Here is a 14,121-nt window from a genome sequence, read left to right as displayed (position 1 = left end):
AGTTTCAATGTTGCTCCTCACTTTTAGTTGAAAAGTGTTATTTTAAATTCAATTTTATCTTTTCAAGAACTGCCGAAAAATCTGGCTTTCCTATTTGTAAAAAGTCCTCCCTACGCAGAAAATTTCTCAAAGTAAAGTTTCTTCGACTTAAACTAACCCCTCCCCCACTGGAAAATTATCTCTGGACATTTCAATCCTCGCTGAAAATTTCTTACGGACGATTTCACCTAACAATTTCTCTTTAGTATACTTTCATTGGAAAAGGATATTAATTTCTATTGGTGTTTAAGTAATTTCGGATATCCCCCTCTGTAAAATTTGTTTTCTAGAAATTTCCTCACCGCCAGTGGAAAGTAACTCCCACACAAATTTTCCCCACCAAAAATTCCCTAAGCGGGAAATTCCCCCTCCCATAGAAAAACCAACAATCCCAACACCAATGAAAATCACATTTTTAATTTAGTCGGCAAAGACAAAGTTTGTTTTTCGTGTTTGTGTTTCAACTCGTTTCTTAAAGAATAGCGACAAAAATCATGCTATGTCCTCGGATACTTTCCTCTACGTGAAAAGTTCTTCCCGAGAAAATTTTCCCACAAAAAATTCGCCCAAAAACATTTGCGCATTTTTCCTAACATTTACTTTGTATTTTAACAATGTACAAATTGTTTATAGTGCTGGCGAAGAACACAAAAACACTATCGTGTTTGATGAAAGCACCAAAATATGGCTTGATTAAGCAAGCGAAATTTTCCCTCGGAACGCTACTAGGTGACTTGAAATCCTAGATAGTGGACGAAAATAAGAGTCTGTAAAAATGAGAAGACATGGTCGTTCCAACCGGGTTATATGAGGTAATCGATGGCAGAGGTTCCGAATAAAAGGTTTAAAATATCCTAAGTTGTACCGTAGTGTCACTAGATACCCCAAATCTAAGAGCGCGGTCGAAAATATGAGTTTGTCAAAATGAAAAGATATGATCGCCCTAAAAGGCTAGTATGGGGTAATCGATGGCAGATGTTCCGAATATGAACGTGAAATGTTGTACCGTGGTACCGAAATATGGTACCAAATGTGAAAACAGTTGTGCCGTAGTTTTGCTAGGCACTCCAGATTCAAGAAGGCGGTCGAAAAATACAAGTTTTGTTAAAATAAAAAGTAATGACTTCAAATGAGCGGATTAGGAGCAACCGATACTTCAGATTCTGAAAATGCACGTATATGCATATAAATATACCTTACTAGTACCGTTGATCCGCCTGAGGTCTAAAATTAGTTGACCTTTTAATCCGTTTGGGGTCTTAGTTTGAGACCAAGATGCGTCCATTGTATGGCCTTTGTTTACATTTTGCTAAGCCAAAATCAGTTAAATAGGTGTTAAATCTTCATCTCTTTATTTATTGTAAATGAATCAACAGAAGATAAACAGCTGGTATTAAACATTTAAAAATTATATTTTTATAAGGAACAAAAAGAGACCAATCAAATTTTCTAGTAAAAAAATAAATACAAAATAAACTCATGTTCAACAATTAAAGCACTTTGATTTGCACCAGCATAGTGGTCTACAGTTAAGGTCAAATTTCCTGCAGTGGCATCTTCTTTCACACCCTTTTTTGCAACCACAACGGACTGTCTCGGGACAGGCTTTTGATGCTTGTGAAAGGGAGTCTAACCAATAGAGATGCCACATTCAATTGGCGCCAAAGACCCAGAAAAAAAAACAGGGAAAAGTGGGTATTGACTTCAGGTTACGACTCCACACATAACCTGGCATGTAGTGACATGTCAGTGCATCTCTAAGGATATGTTTTAGAAATGAGCACTAGCTGAAGGAAGTCTTTCTATTAATTTCACTTTTTAAAACAGTAAGAAACTTTAGCGTAAAGAGCGGGGCGTTGAGGAAGAAAAGCCCCTTTCATACACGGAATAACTTCTGTTCGTTTTAAGTTTTAATGTTGCTCCTTACTTTCATTTAAAAAAACTTGTTTTTTTATTTAATTTCTGGACGTTTATGAATTAATGCATGTTTTGATCTTGGCACTCCGCACATAAATAATTAAAACAAAATTTGTATATTAATTAATTGCAATTAATCGGAAGATTTTGAGAAAAAGGGGCGAGGGAGGAGGCCTAGTTGCCATCCAATTTTTGATTACTTAAAAAGGCAACTAGAACATTTAATTTTTTTACGAACGTTTTCATTGGTAAAAAATAGAAGTAACTTGAGAATTAACTTACGCAACGAACTTCTATATTCGTATGTTTTTATTGCGTATATGATGGGGTTCAACCCTCGTCGATACCTCGCTCTTTACGCTAAAGCTTAAATTTTGTCCCAATTCCTTAAGAAAGACCTCTGAATCACAAAGACCGTAGAATAAATAGTTGAAATTACTAAAAATAATTTAGCGTAAAGAGTGAGGTATTACGAGGAGGTAAACCCATCATATGCGTAATAATTTTTGATTGTTTTAAATTTCAATGCTGCTCCTTACTTCCAGTAGAAAAAACTTTTCATATTTATTTTTCATTGTTTTTTCAAATTATGCTAGAAAATCCCGCGCCCCCTTCATTGAAATTCTCTTCCCCATGAGAAGTTTCTCCTTGGAAATATCCTCCCACGTACCCTCCTTCCTCAACTTTCCTCCTAAATAAAAAAACTGAAAACGTCTGTACACTTCCCAGTAACCATTACTATATGTACACACAGGTCAAAGTTTGTAACTTGCAGCCCCTCCCACGGGGACTGCGGGGGAGTAAGTTGTCCCTAAAGACATAGTTATTAGATTTTTCGACTATAATGAATAAAATGGCTATCTCAGAATTTTGATCCGGTGACTTTTGTGAAAAAAATAAGCGGAGGGGGCCTAGGTGCCCTCCAATTTTTTTGGTCACTTAAAAAGGGCACTAAAACATTTAATATCCCTTAGAATGAGCCCTCTTGTGACATTATAGGACCGCTCAGTCGATACAATCACCCCTGGAAAAAAAAAACAAAAACAAAAAAAAACAAATAAACACGCATCCGTGATCTGTCTTCTGGCAAAAAATACGAAATTCTACATTTTTGTAGATAGAAGCTTGAAACTTCTACAATGAGGTTTTCTGATACGCTGAATCAGATGGTGTGATTTTCGTTAAGATTGTATGACTTTTATGGGGACTTTTCCCCTATTTTCTAAAATGAGGCAAATTTTCTCAGGCTTTTAACTTTTGATGGGTAAAACTGATCTTAATAAAATTTATATATTTAGAGTCAGCATCAAAATGTAATTCTTTTTATGTAACTACTAGCTGTTGGGGTGGCGCTTCGCGCCACCCCAACACCTAGTTGGTGGGGGCGCTTCGCGCCCCCCCCGCCCAAGCCCCCCCGCGCGCGTAAGTCGTTACGCGCCATATTAGTTACGCGCCATTGTAGTTGTGTCCCTATGTCCCACCTGTGAATATAGATAGATATATATATATATATATATATATATATATATATATATATATATATATATATATATATATATATATATATATATATATATATATATATATATATATATATATATATGTTTTTAACTACGTAAAACTTGCGAATATACAACATTCTTTGCTGTCCCATTGTCTGTGCATATAAATAGATTGTCAGGTTTACCGACTCTTGAACATGCAACATATAATGGTCCATGGGAAAACAATCCGTATTCAGATCTATACCTCATGATTCTAATGATTGCCCTTGAGCTTTGTTGATGGTGATTGCTAATCGACCATTCCCTGAGTCGCCATCGTCATTTATATATCCCCCTGTGCACCCCGGCGTCCCCTTTGTAGTTATGTCCCTGTGTCCCGGTCGTCATTTATATTCCCTGTGTCCCGGTCGTCATTTGTGTCCCGGTGTTCCAGTCTGTGATTTCTCTTTGAGTGTCCCGGGCGTCATTTATATTCCTTGTGTCCCGGTGTCCCGGTCGTCATTTATATCCCCCTGTGCCCCCCGGCGTCCCCATTGTAGTTGTGTCCCTGTGTCCCGGTCGTCATTTATATTCCCTGTGTCCCGGTCGTCATTTGTATCCCGGTGTCCCGGTCTGTATATACATTCGTTTTTTAGTTTTGTTTTTCTCCTTTATTTTTTTCCTTTTTCCTTTTTTTTCTTTTTTAGTTTATTTAGATTTTTAGATTTTTTTTTATATTTATTAATATTTTTTTAGTTTTCTTTTTCTCTTATTTTTCAGTTTTTTCCTTTTTTTTTAGTTTTTTCTTTTTTAGTTTTTAGTTTTTTTTGTTTTTTACCTTTTTTAGTTTTTTTAGTTTTTTTAGTTTTTTAGCTTTTTTAGTTTTTTTATTAGTTTTTAGTTTTTTTTTAGTTTTTGCCTTTTTTTAGTTTTTTCAGTTTTTTTAGTTTTTAGTTTTTTACCTTTTTTTAGTTTTTTTTAGTTTTTTAGCTTTTTTAGTTTTTTTTCTTTTTAGTTTTTTTTGTAGTTTTTACCTTTTTTATTTTTTTTTCTTCTTTTGTATTAGTGTGAAATAATTCAGACGTCATATGCGGACAAACACGACGTCACTCGACAGACAGACAGACAGACATAACCCACAAACAACTTATTTTTATATATATTTATTCATATTTTTTTAGTTTTCTTTTTCTCTTTTATTTTTCAGTTTTTTCCTTTTTTTTAGTTTTTTTCTTTTTTAGTTTTTAGTTTTTTTTAGTTTTTTACCTTTTTTTAGTTTTTTTTAGTTTTTTTAGTTTTTTAGCTTTTTTAGTTTTTTTATTAGTTTTTATTTTTTTTGTAGTTTTTGCCTTTTTTTATTTTTTTCAGTTTTTTTTAGTTATTAGATTTTTACCTTTTTTTAGTTTTTTTTTAGTTTTTTAGCTTTTTTAGTTTTTTTTTCTTTTTAGTTTTTTTGTAGTTTTTACCTTTTTTAGTTTTTTTCTTCTTTTGTATTAGTGTGAAATAATTCAGACGTCATATGCGGACAAACATGACGTCACCTGATCCACAGATCCACACACAGACAACTTATTTTTATATATATAGATTGGTATCAAAATTCCATTTTTTAGAGTTTCGGTTACTATTGAGCCGGATCGCTCCTTACTACAGTTCGTTACCACGAACTGTTTGACAATAAACATTTCAAGATGATTTTGTCTGGTTCAGGCAAAACTAAACACAGGTCAATATAAGTTATCGTTAAAATAGAGATTAAACATAGATTATAATTTCTAACCACTCTCGAAGACACCTGAGACTCAGCTTTATCACATAAAAAACAATTTTGAGTGTTATCTTTTCCGAGTGGTATTCGAGAAATTGTATACAAAATTCAATCATTTATGGGATATCGCCGATGATTGAAATTATATTTTTTATGCATCATAGACTAGTGACAAGCTAAATACTAAAAAGTACCTGGCCAAAAGTAAATTTAGGAATGGAAAGATGCTGAGGTTAGGTTAAGGTTTGCGTTCCTGAATTTTACACATGAATTTTAAACTTTACACGCAGACTTTCAACAACAGCATGTTCTTCATTTCTTCCAAAAAGGTCTAATTGTGCTCTTCGGCGCATTGATATTCAGTTGTTTATCCGACACATACACATGGTGAGGGGTGATTTGTTAAAGGGGCAAATAAAAAGAACCAGTTTGTAAAAGCAGCGAAAGAAAAGGGGGGATTTCGGTCCCAGAACATTTAGCCTTTCTCCCAATTTTAAACAATGGCTTTTAAGACAAACTTTCTCTTATATTTACTAGAAAATAGTAGAACCGAATGAAGAAAATTTTCACGAAGTAGCTCAGATAACTTCAAAGACCACACTGCCTTTCAATGACGAAAATATAACAGTTATAACCTTTTTAATTAATAAATATAACCTTTTAGATTAAAATTTTGAACTGTTATATTTATGAATTAGCTCAAATGTTTTGAATTCGTCGCCTAGAGTCCCTTGCATATATATTTTTGTGGTAAAGCAGCTGAGGGTAGTGAAACTTGAAAGTGGATGAAAATGAAGAAGATTGTCAAGTTCAAGGAAGCTCATCGAACTGTAAAAAGAACAGTGAACGAAACTTGGGGTATCAGGGAGGAATAGGGAAAGGAGTGGATAATAGGAACGAGGTGGTAGCAACTACTTGCCTAAGGAGCTACAAGCTAGCTTTTGATTTGTAAATCTTTAAGAAATGATCTTTGCTTTTGGTTATTTTCTAGGTAATTGAATCGAAACATGTTGGGTTAATATTGTAACCCAAATAAGCATTCTATCCGCTAGAACTTTGCGACATCACTTACCACAGTAATCTGGATTCCCAAGTTCAAGGGTGAAGGGTAACTCACTATAAAAAATCGAGACCCCTGGGGGACATACTATACGCTTGGTGGAGTAAACCTTCAAGAATAAACAATTATTTGGGTTAAATTATGGGGAGTAGAATCAAAGTATTTTGAGTTAAAATTAGAAGCTAACATATGTATTCTACCTGCTAGTAATTCGCGACATCACTTACCATGGTGAGGTATGGGGAGTCCTCCACAAAAAAATAGTAAACGCCAGGTGTCACGCTCTACTTTTGGCAAAAATACGCCATCTATGGTGGGACGTAGCATAAATCTGCAACGTTTGGCGGAACAAGTGGTGCATCGATATATACACCGGGTGATGGAAAGTGGACAACCCCTCCAGGTCCTTGCAAAGTCTTTGCTTAATCCCAGTGATTTAAAATTGAAAATTTCAATGTTAAATCATTTTCTTTATGATAAATGTTTTCTATGAGTTCTTTTTTATGCATTGCATCCCATAAGAATTAACGCCAAAAAATTGACGTTTATGTTGATAAAGGGAAAGTACTCCCATGCTCCTGGTGATAAAATGCACAATTTAAGACACGTCTGTTGCTTAGAACTCGGGCCTCACGGAAACAGGAAAAATTTGGGAAACATAATTTCCCGTCACCTGAAATAGGTGCTTCGCCAAAGGGAAAAGGATATCCGCCAACGGATAGGATTACTAACATCCTTCAAATTATTTCTAATGATCAAATACCATGTAAAACAGAATATAAACACATTTTATGAAAATGAACAAACAGTTCGTGTAAAGTGAACAACACACAAGAACAATGTGGCAAACACAGTGGCGTGAATTGACGAATTTGGGGGGGGGGTGAATTTTTATTTAATGATGCCAAGAAGGTATTCTTCAGAAACTAGGGAGCACTGTTTCGTTTTTGTTTTTTAAATTTTATCATGAAAACACAAGTAGGGGCAGTTGTGCCCTCCCCAAATAGACATGGTGTTTTTTTTTGCACAGTCGAAGAGGCTGGTTGGCTATAATTTACTTAAAACAATAAAATTATATGTTGAGGCGTTTGAAATACAACCGTTACATAAATCACTATCAATTAATAATTTGTTTTTAAATCGCGTTAGATACAAAATGATACATATGGAGTAAAACACTGAAAAAGGTGAGAATACGCCATAATTATGTAACAATGAAATAAAATAAACAGACGGACTAAAGGATGGTGGGTCAAAAATCGTTTTAAAGCTGAATCGAATATTTCTCTATGGAGCACGGTCAGGTTTGCCGCTGCAACAGATACTCCAAATTACGAATTAGTATACGATTGTTATATCAAAGGGGAGATCAAGTAAAAATTTACAATATCTAAAATAAAGAGTATGGAATTGTTTAACATCATTCTTCTTTAAAAAGGGAAAAACTCCCTTTTAAATTTCCAAACGGCTGTATTCAGTAACATCAATTCATGAAACTCTGGAAGGGAGAGGGGGCCAAAGTGCATTCGTCAAAATATAAGGTTGTTTTCCAGATATTTCAATTAAATGCCAAAAAAAAAGCATTTTTCAATCCCCGAAAAGGTTATTTTCAAAATCTAGGGGAGAGGAAATGTAGGGTGGGGCATAATCCTCCCTGCCTCCAAATTAACGCCACGAGCTATATTTGTTGTACTCTACAATACTTCTAAATTAAGTGTATCTTAAACTTTAGTGCAAAGGGCGAGGGGTGAGGTGAGTGATATCTGCGCACCTATTATCGTTCGCTAGTTCTGTTGGAAACCTTCCCATAGTCCTTAAGTGTAGACCTCTTTCTGTCTCTGGACATTCTTCTTATCAGCTCTGAAGTTTATATGAAAGTAAATGTCCTTTTAATTTATCTGGAAGATATCCCCTCCTGTCTTGGTATTCCCTTCTCCCTCCCAGTTATTCATGCGTATGTGCCTGAGCCAGTTTTAATTGGTGCCCTTAGGTTGCAGTGTTAGTTCTGATCTAGCTAAGAACCAAAAGCAGGACACATTGACAGGTGCTGTAAATGCGGTCCGTCTCACAGCCCCAATTTTTTGCAAGTGTATATTTGTTGATTCTAAGGTTTTTTGTGTGTGGGAATTAGTCCCACGTTGATATGTTTGTTAAGGCTCCAGCTCCCAAGTGTCCTACCTCGGAAATTTGTGCCCACGAGTCAAAGTAAAAAACCTTCCTTGGGAAGACAGTAGTGTGAATGTAACCGGAGCGCAAAAAAACGAATTTTAATTTCAATAAGTGTATCAAAATTATTTCCTTTTTTACGGGGATTCCGATTACATAAAATACATCAACTTAAACTTTCATGCCTGAGAAAATTTACACAATTTGAAAAATGGGGACCCCCTTAAAAGGGATGTGAGATTGATATAAATTCAGCATGTTCAAGAATCTAATTGTAAAAGTTCCAAATTCTTATTTGCAAAAACAGAAAATTTGGCATTTCTTTGAGAAATTTGCTAACGGGTGCCTGTTTATTTGTAGTTTCTTCTCCTTTGCGATTATATCGAAGTGGTGTTCGTAGATTGTCAAAAGAGAACCCGCTTAAACATAAGTTAAAAGTACCCAATTGTCCCCTTTTTAAATAAAAAAAGAGGCAGTGCCACCGGAAAGTGCTGATTTCCGCCATTTTATTCTGCAAATCGAAATATTATGCCCGAAGGGAGCTTAAACACTATCAAATTAAAAATTTAGAGATTGCAAATCGGTGTGGAATCATTGTTAGGTCTGGAATCTTTATACCTTCAGGCTTAAAACAAAAAGAAATGTACTTGTTTTGACGTAAGTATGCACATTTCCATCTCTTTAAAGGGGGGGGGGATCATAAACTGGTTTTGGTGATCGTTTCCCCTGGATTTTTCGTGGACAATACCCCCAGTGGAAAATCCCCCCGATGCTTTCCTCTCATGAAAAATTCCCCCACACGCAAAGTTGAGGTTCCAAAGAGAAAGTACAAAATAGGTACCTCAAACACTGATAAGTGGTACCAAAGGATGAGATATTAAAAACAGTTTTAGGACAGGGGCTGGTTGGTCTCTAATTACTTTCAACTTGTTTAAAAGGACTAGAACTCTTGATTTCCGATCGAATGAGCATCCTCCAAAGTTTTTAGTAAAATGGGGCAGAGGTAGGGATAAGGAAGGGGCAGTCCCCCTCCTATACGGAGTAAACTCTGGTCTTGTGTGGGATGTACTGTTACTCCTACTTTCATAATAGCACGGTAGATCAGAAATAGTCCCAGACATCAACAGGGATTAAATATCAATTTCTACATCCCACTCTCCCCGTCTCATCCTCAGACTTAATTTTGTATTTGCCTGAAGGCTCAATGAGGATTGGAAATGTTTGCCCGACTTGAAAAACGTAATAAAAATGCATAAAAAAACCTTTTTGATGTTTTTTTTAGTATTTTTAACTTCCATCCCCCCCCGAAAAGTCCTAGATACGATGTTTGGGGTCATATATTAATTTCTATGTCTACCATCCCCTCGCCTCTCCCTTGGAACTATTTCTGTATTTACCTGAAGGCTCAATGAGAGTTGGGATGTTTTGGCGTTAAAACGCACCCTTTGAGGCATAACAGGGAATTTACCTGACAGTGAATTTCCTTTAGAGCTTAACAATATTTCAGCTCTATCAAAGAGCTGTTCACAGCAAATTACATATATAAATTTAGTAAAACTTACATCAAAATGATATCTTTAAAACTGAAATTGAAAAATTAAATCATTCCAAAGTTTGTTGTTCTTACGATGGAAAGGCAATGTGGCCTTTGTATTTAAAGATCATGGATGTATGTTTTTGTTGTTTTTTTGTTTTTTTTGCTTCCCCCAGGGATGATTGTATCAAGCCAAGGGCCCTAGAAGATTGGGAGATGGCCCATCAAGGCTGCAACTTCGTGCCTCTTTAAAGAGGCGAACCACGACAATGTTAAGCGATCTTCGGTTCCAGTGGTCGCAGAGGGATGGGGAGGGATGCATTTCGTAGCCCAAGCTCCAACTAAGAAACCTGCCAAATTTCATCCCCCTACGACTTTTCCTTCATGGGAAAAATCTGGCCGAAAGTTTCGACTCGTCAACCCCAGCCCCCCTTTAACGTTGTCCGATCGGGATGAAATTCACAAGTTAAGGTCCCCTAGGACCCAGGAGCTTATCCACGAAATTTCAGCTTGATCCGATAACTTCTTCCCTGTTTTCCAGAAACCACGCATAGCCACTTATTGTTCATGTTCTCCTTTTTTTTTCTCGATGCCTACAGGTCACAGCCGACATCGGATCTGGGTGTACGAAGACTCATTCGACGCGGAATTCTCCGAGTAATTGCCCTGGAAAGTTTCGTCGGATAATCTTAACCCCCCGATTTTCTAGCTTAGAAAAACCCATTTCCCCATTGAAGGTAAAATTTTCTCTTGTAATAACATCACTTGTTTGAAAAATTCTTACACTGACAGCAGCTTGGCGCAGTAGAAGCGTGCTGGGCCCATAACCCAGAGGTCGGTGGATCGAAACCGCTAGCTGCTAATTTTTTAAAATTTGTTAAATTAAGTAATTTTGTCAGTTTGAATTTATTGATACAGAAAGGGAGAAAATAAACATGGAAACATGTGATCAGAATTACATACTGGAATGTTCACAAGAATTTATACTGAAGCGGGGGTAAGGCTTGATGGAAGCAAGTTAAAAGAACCATTTAAATTGATTTCCTAATTGAAGCCGTTGGTGAAATTTTCTATTGTAATAACTTGTTTGATAACAAGCATAACAGCAGCTTGGCGCAGCGGAAGCGCGCTGGGCCCATAAACCGGAGGCGGGTGGGTAAAAACCACTAGCTGCTAAATTTTAAATTAAGCTGCTAAACTATTAAAATTATCAAAATTAGATAACTTTTTCAGTTTGAATTTATTGATACAGAAAGCGAGAAAATTATTATTAAATTACATCCACCATGGATTGTAGAAAACATACAGAAATAATATGAAAAAAACTTCGTTTTCTTAAAGAGTTAAAGAGGCTGCGTCCCAAAGTCGAACCTTAAAACGTACTGGAATTAGGAGAGGCAGTTGGGGGGGCTGCCGCCCCCCAAACCCCCCGCTTTTAAAGACTTTTGTACAGGTTTTTTGTTGTGGGGGGCTGCCGCCCCCGCTCTTGGCTTCGGAAAGGCCCTCTTTTAATTAACAGAAAATTGAAATGAATGAATAATGGAATAACTTCGAAAAATGTTAAACACAAGAGGACAGGAGAACCATTGCGCCGAAACTAGTAATTAGTAACAATGAAGTCCCCCCACAACAAAAAACCTGTACAAAAGAGTCTTTAAAATCGGGGGGTTTGGGGGGTGGCAGCCCCCCCAACTGCCTCTCCTAATTCCTGTACGTTTTAAGGTTCGACTTTGGGACGCAGCCTATTTAACTCTTTAAGAAAACGAAGTTTTTTTCATATTATTCGAACAAAAATCGAAAGCTTGATTGCCTTTTTGAATTACCAAAGAGAATGGAGGGCAACAAGGGTTCTTCCCTTGTAATTCCTTCCCCCCCCCCACCAGCCACAGCCGAATAAAATTTTCATATAGGCATTTGGCTCATCATATTTGAAAGGTCCAATAAATATGCCTCTGGCAATGACAAGACCCCACAATTTGACCATTGCTCAAAGATAGTATATGTTATTAAGAAAAATGCGGGCATTTTTTGAGTTTTAGTCTTTTTTTTTATTAGTCAAAAGTGTTTGGAGACCAACCAGCCTATTTCCTAAAATTTTATTTGATATATGGTTCTTCTGTTTCCGCTTAGGACATCTGATCGATGTTTTGAGGTACTTATTATGTACTTTCTCTTTGGGCCGTCGACCTTGCATGTAGGGTAATGTTTCATGGAAGGGGGATTTTCTTGGGGGGAGGAGGTAAACGCCGGTTCCCATCATAAACATCTGAAAATTAGAGTAACTTCCAGTAAATCTACACATGGGAACTCTCCTCCCACCCCACCCTCTTGCGTCTAGGACTGTATGAGATTATTGAGCAAAAAGACGTAGACACAATAAATATGCATCTCTTTCGTTCATGCTGTTTTTATCATTTAGGTGCGCTTGCTCTATTCTAAAATTTTAATGAGCTCAGTTTATTTACCCCCGTCCGTGGTCAAAGAAAATTTTGCTTATAATGTTCTTTTTTTTGTGTAGGAATTACCGAAGGGGCTTTCTCTAGTGGAAAGTAAATACTGACTTAAAGAACGATCACTACTTGTGTTTAAAATAGGTCACATCCCCCCTCCCTTTTCAGTCTTTATTCCCTGAAGAATTATTGCTATTTAGAAACCATAAGCTTTTGTTTTCAAGTGTTTCTTCCTTTTTACTAATCTGGCTAGCGCATCTTTTAAGTTATCCTTTTCAGTTTTGGTAGTGATTCTGTGTAGATTAAATAAAAAAACTAGTTTTTTAACTGCAAGCAAGGAGCGACATTTTAACTTAAAACGAACAGAAATTATTCTGTATATGAAAGGGGTGTTGTCCCCTCTTCAACGCATCGCTCTTTACGCTGAAGTTTGACTCTTTCTCACAGCTGTACTTTTTAAAACAATAAAAACCTTTGGGAGCAATGCATTAAAGAGGGATTTGACTAAGTGCATCTTTATGATTCAGTGCTTCACCGCAAGGTATTACCGTCTCTGAAACTGGAAGGTTCAATGGATAGTTTTTTGATAGTTCTAAATCAATTGCTTATCTTAGAAATTTCAAATGGTGGCTTTATAGTAGGCTACTCTTTGAGCCAAAATGGCAGAAAAGACTAATCTGCTATGGCACAATCTTTTGTTGTTACTTAAATAGGTAAGTAGAACGTTCAAATTCTTTTCTAATAAACATCCACAATTATCTGGAGGGAATATGGTCGGTAGGAATTATCAGGAGGGAAACGCGTAGCACCGTCCAAACCACCGCAGTTGCTGCCGTTTGATTGTCTTGTTCTCTTTAGAGTTTCCCAATTAGTTCTAATTAACCCTTTAATTGCAGGATGAAGGAGCCTGGCAAAAATGCTATTATGCCATTCAGAACCGTTGACAATTTGACTTTCGAAGAATGGCAAGCTAAAGTGCCCATGTTTAAGTGAACCTTTGTTGACTTATCCTCACTTTTTGCGTCATTTTAGCTTTTAAGTTGAGTAATTATGTTAGTATTCAATCACTTGTTTCAAGTGACATGTCTTTTTACTAATTTTGTTCAACATTATTGTAATGAAGTTCAAGCATAATAAATACTTAAATTTATACAAATGACCAATCCTTATGTCGTTTTTCCATTTTGCATAGGTTTAGAAAGTGGTTTTAAGTATAATTCGAATAGTAAATTCTTCAGTAATCCAAGTTCAAAACTTGAAGATGAACACATTCAAAAAGAACTGGAACATGGGTACCATTCGGGGTAGGTTGGGGACATTTGTCCCGTCCTCTACATTTCGAAAAATTCCTTTTTTCAATGAAACTATTTTGTTTTGGTATTTTCATTGGAAAAAAAAGTCGATGAAGGCAAAATGAATCCCCTTCCCACGCACACAGATATTAGACAATCGTAATTGGTTGTAGGATTTCCCAGAATCAAATCTGTTTAGTTTTAGCTGCTCAAATTTAAGGAATAATCAGCATCGTAAAGAACATGAAATTGTCGTTTTTTACGTCTAAGTGGTGTGCAAATACAATTATTAGTTTCAGAATTTAAAGATGATGGTACTGATGAGAGGAGAAGAAGAGGGTATAAAACAAAGGAAAATAAAATGGTCAGGTTTTCCATTTTCTTTTCATAGTATCTGCCTCTTTCGGTCTT

At 36.2% G+C, this 14,121-nt stretch overlaps 1 long non-coding RNA gene across 2 annotated transcripts in view; it reads left to right on the top strand.

Moving 5' to 3' along the window:
* The window catches only part of LOC136038966 (uncharacterized), a 42,469-nt gene extending 28,912 nt beyond the window's left edge, over window positions 1-13,557 (top strand). For both annotated transcript variants that reach the window (XR_010620347.1, XR_010620348.1), the window contains exon 6: window positions 13,315-13,557. This is a non-coding gene — a long non-coding RNA (uncharacterized LOC136038966). The remainder of the gene's footprint in view (window positions 1-13,314) is intronic.
* Window positions 13,558-14,121: the final 564 nt, after the last annotated feature.

Source organism: Artemia franciscana, chromosome 18 (assembly GCF_032884065.1).
Source record: "Artemia franciscana chromosome 18, ASM3288406v1, whole genome shotgun sequence".
NCBI classification, from domain to species: domain Eukaryota; kingdom Metazoa; phylum Arthropoda; class Branchiopoda; order Anostraca; family Artemiidae; genus Artemia; species Artemia franciscana.
Note: the sequence above shows the minus strand (reverse complement) of the source record. Positions and strands in the feature narration are given on the sequence as shown.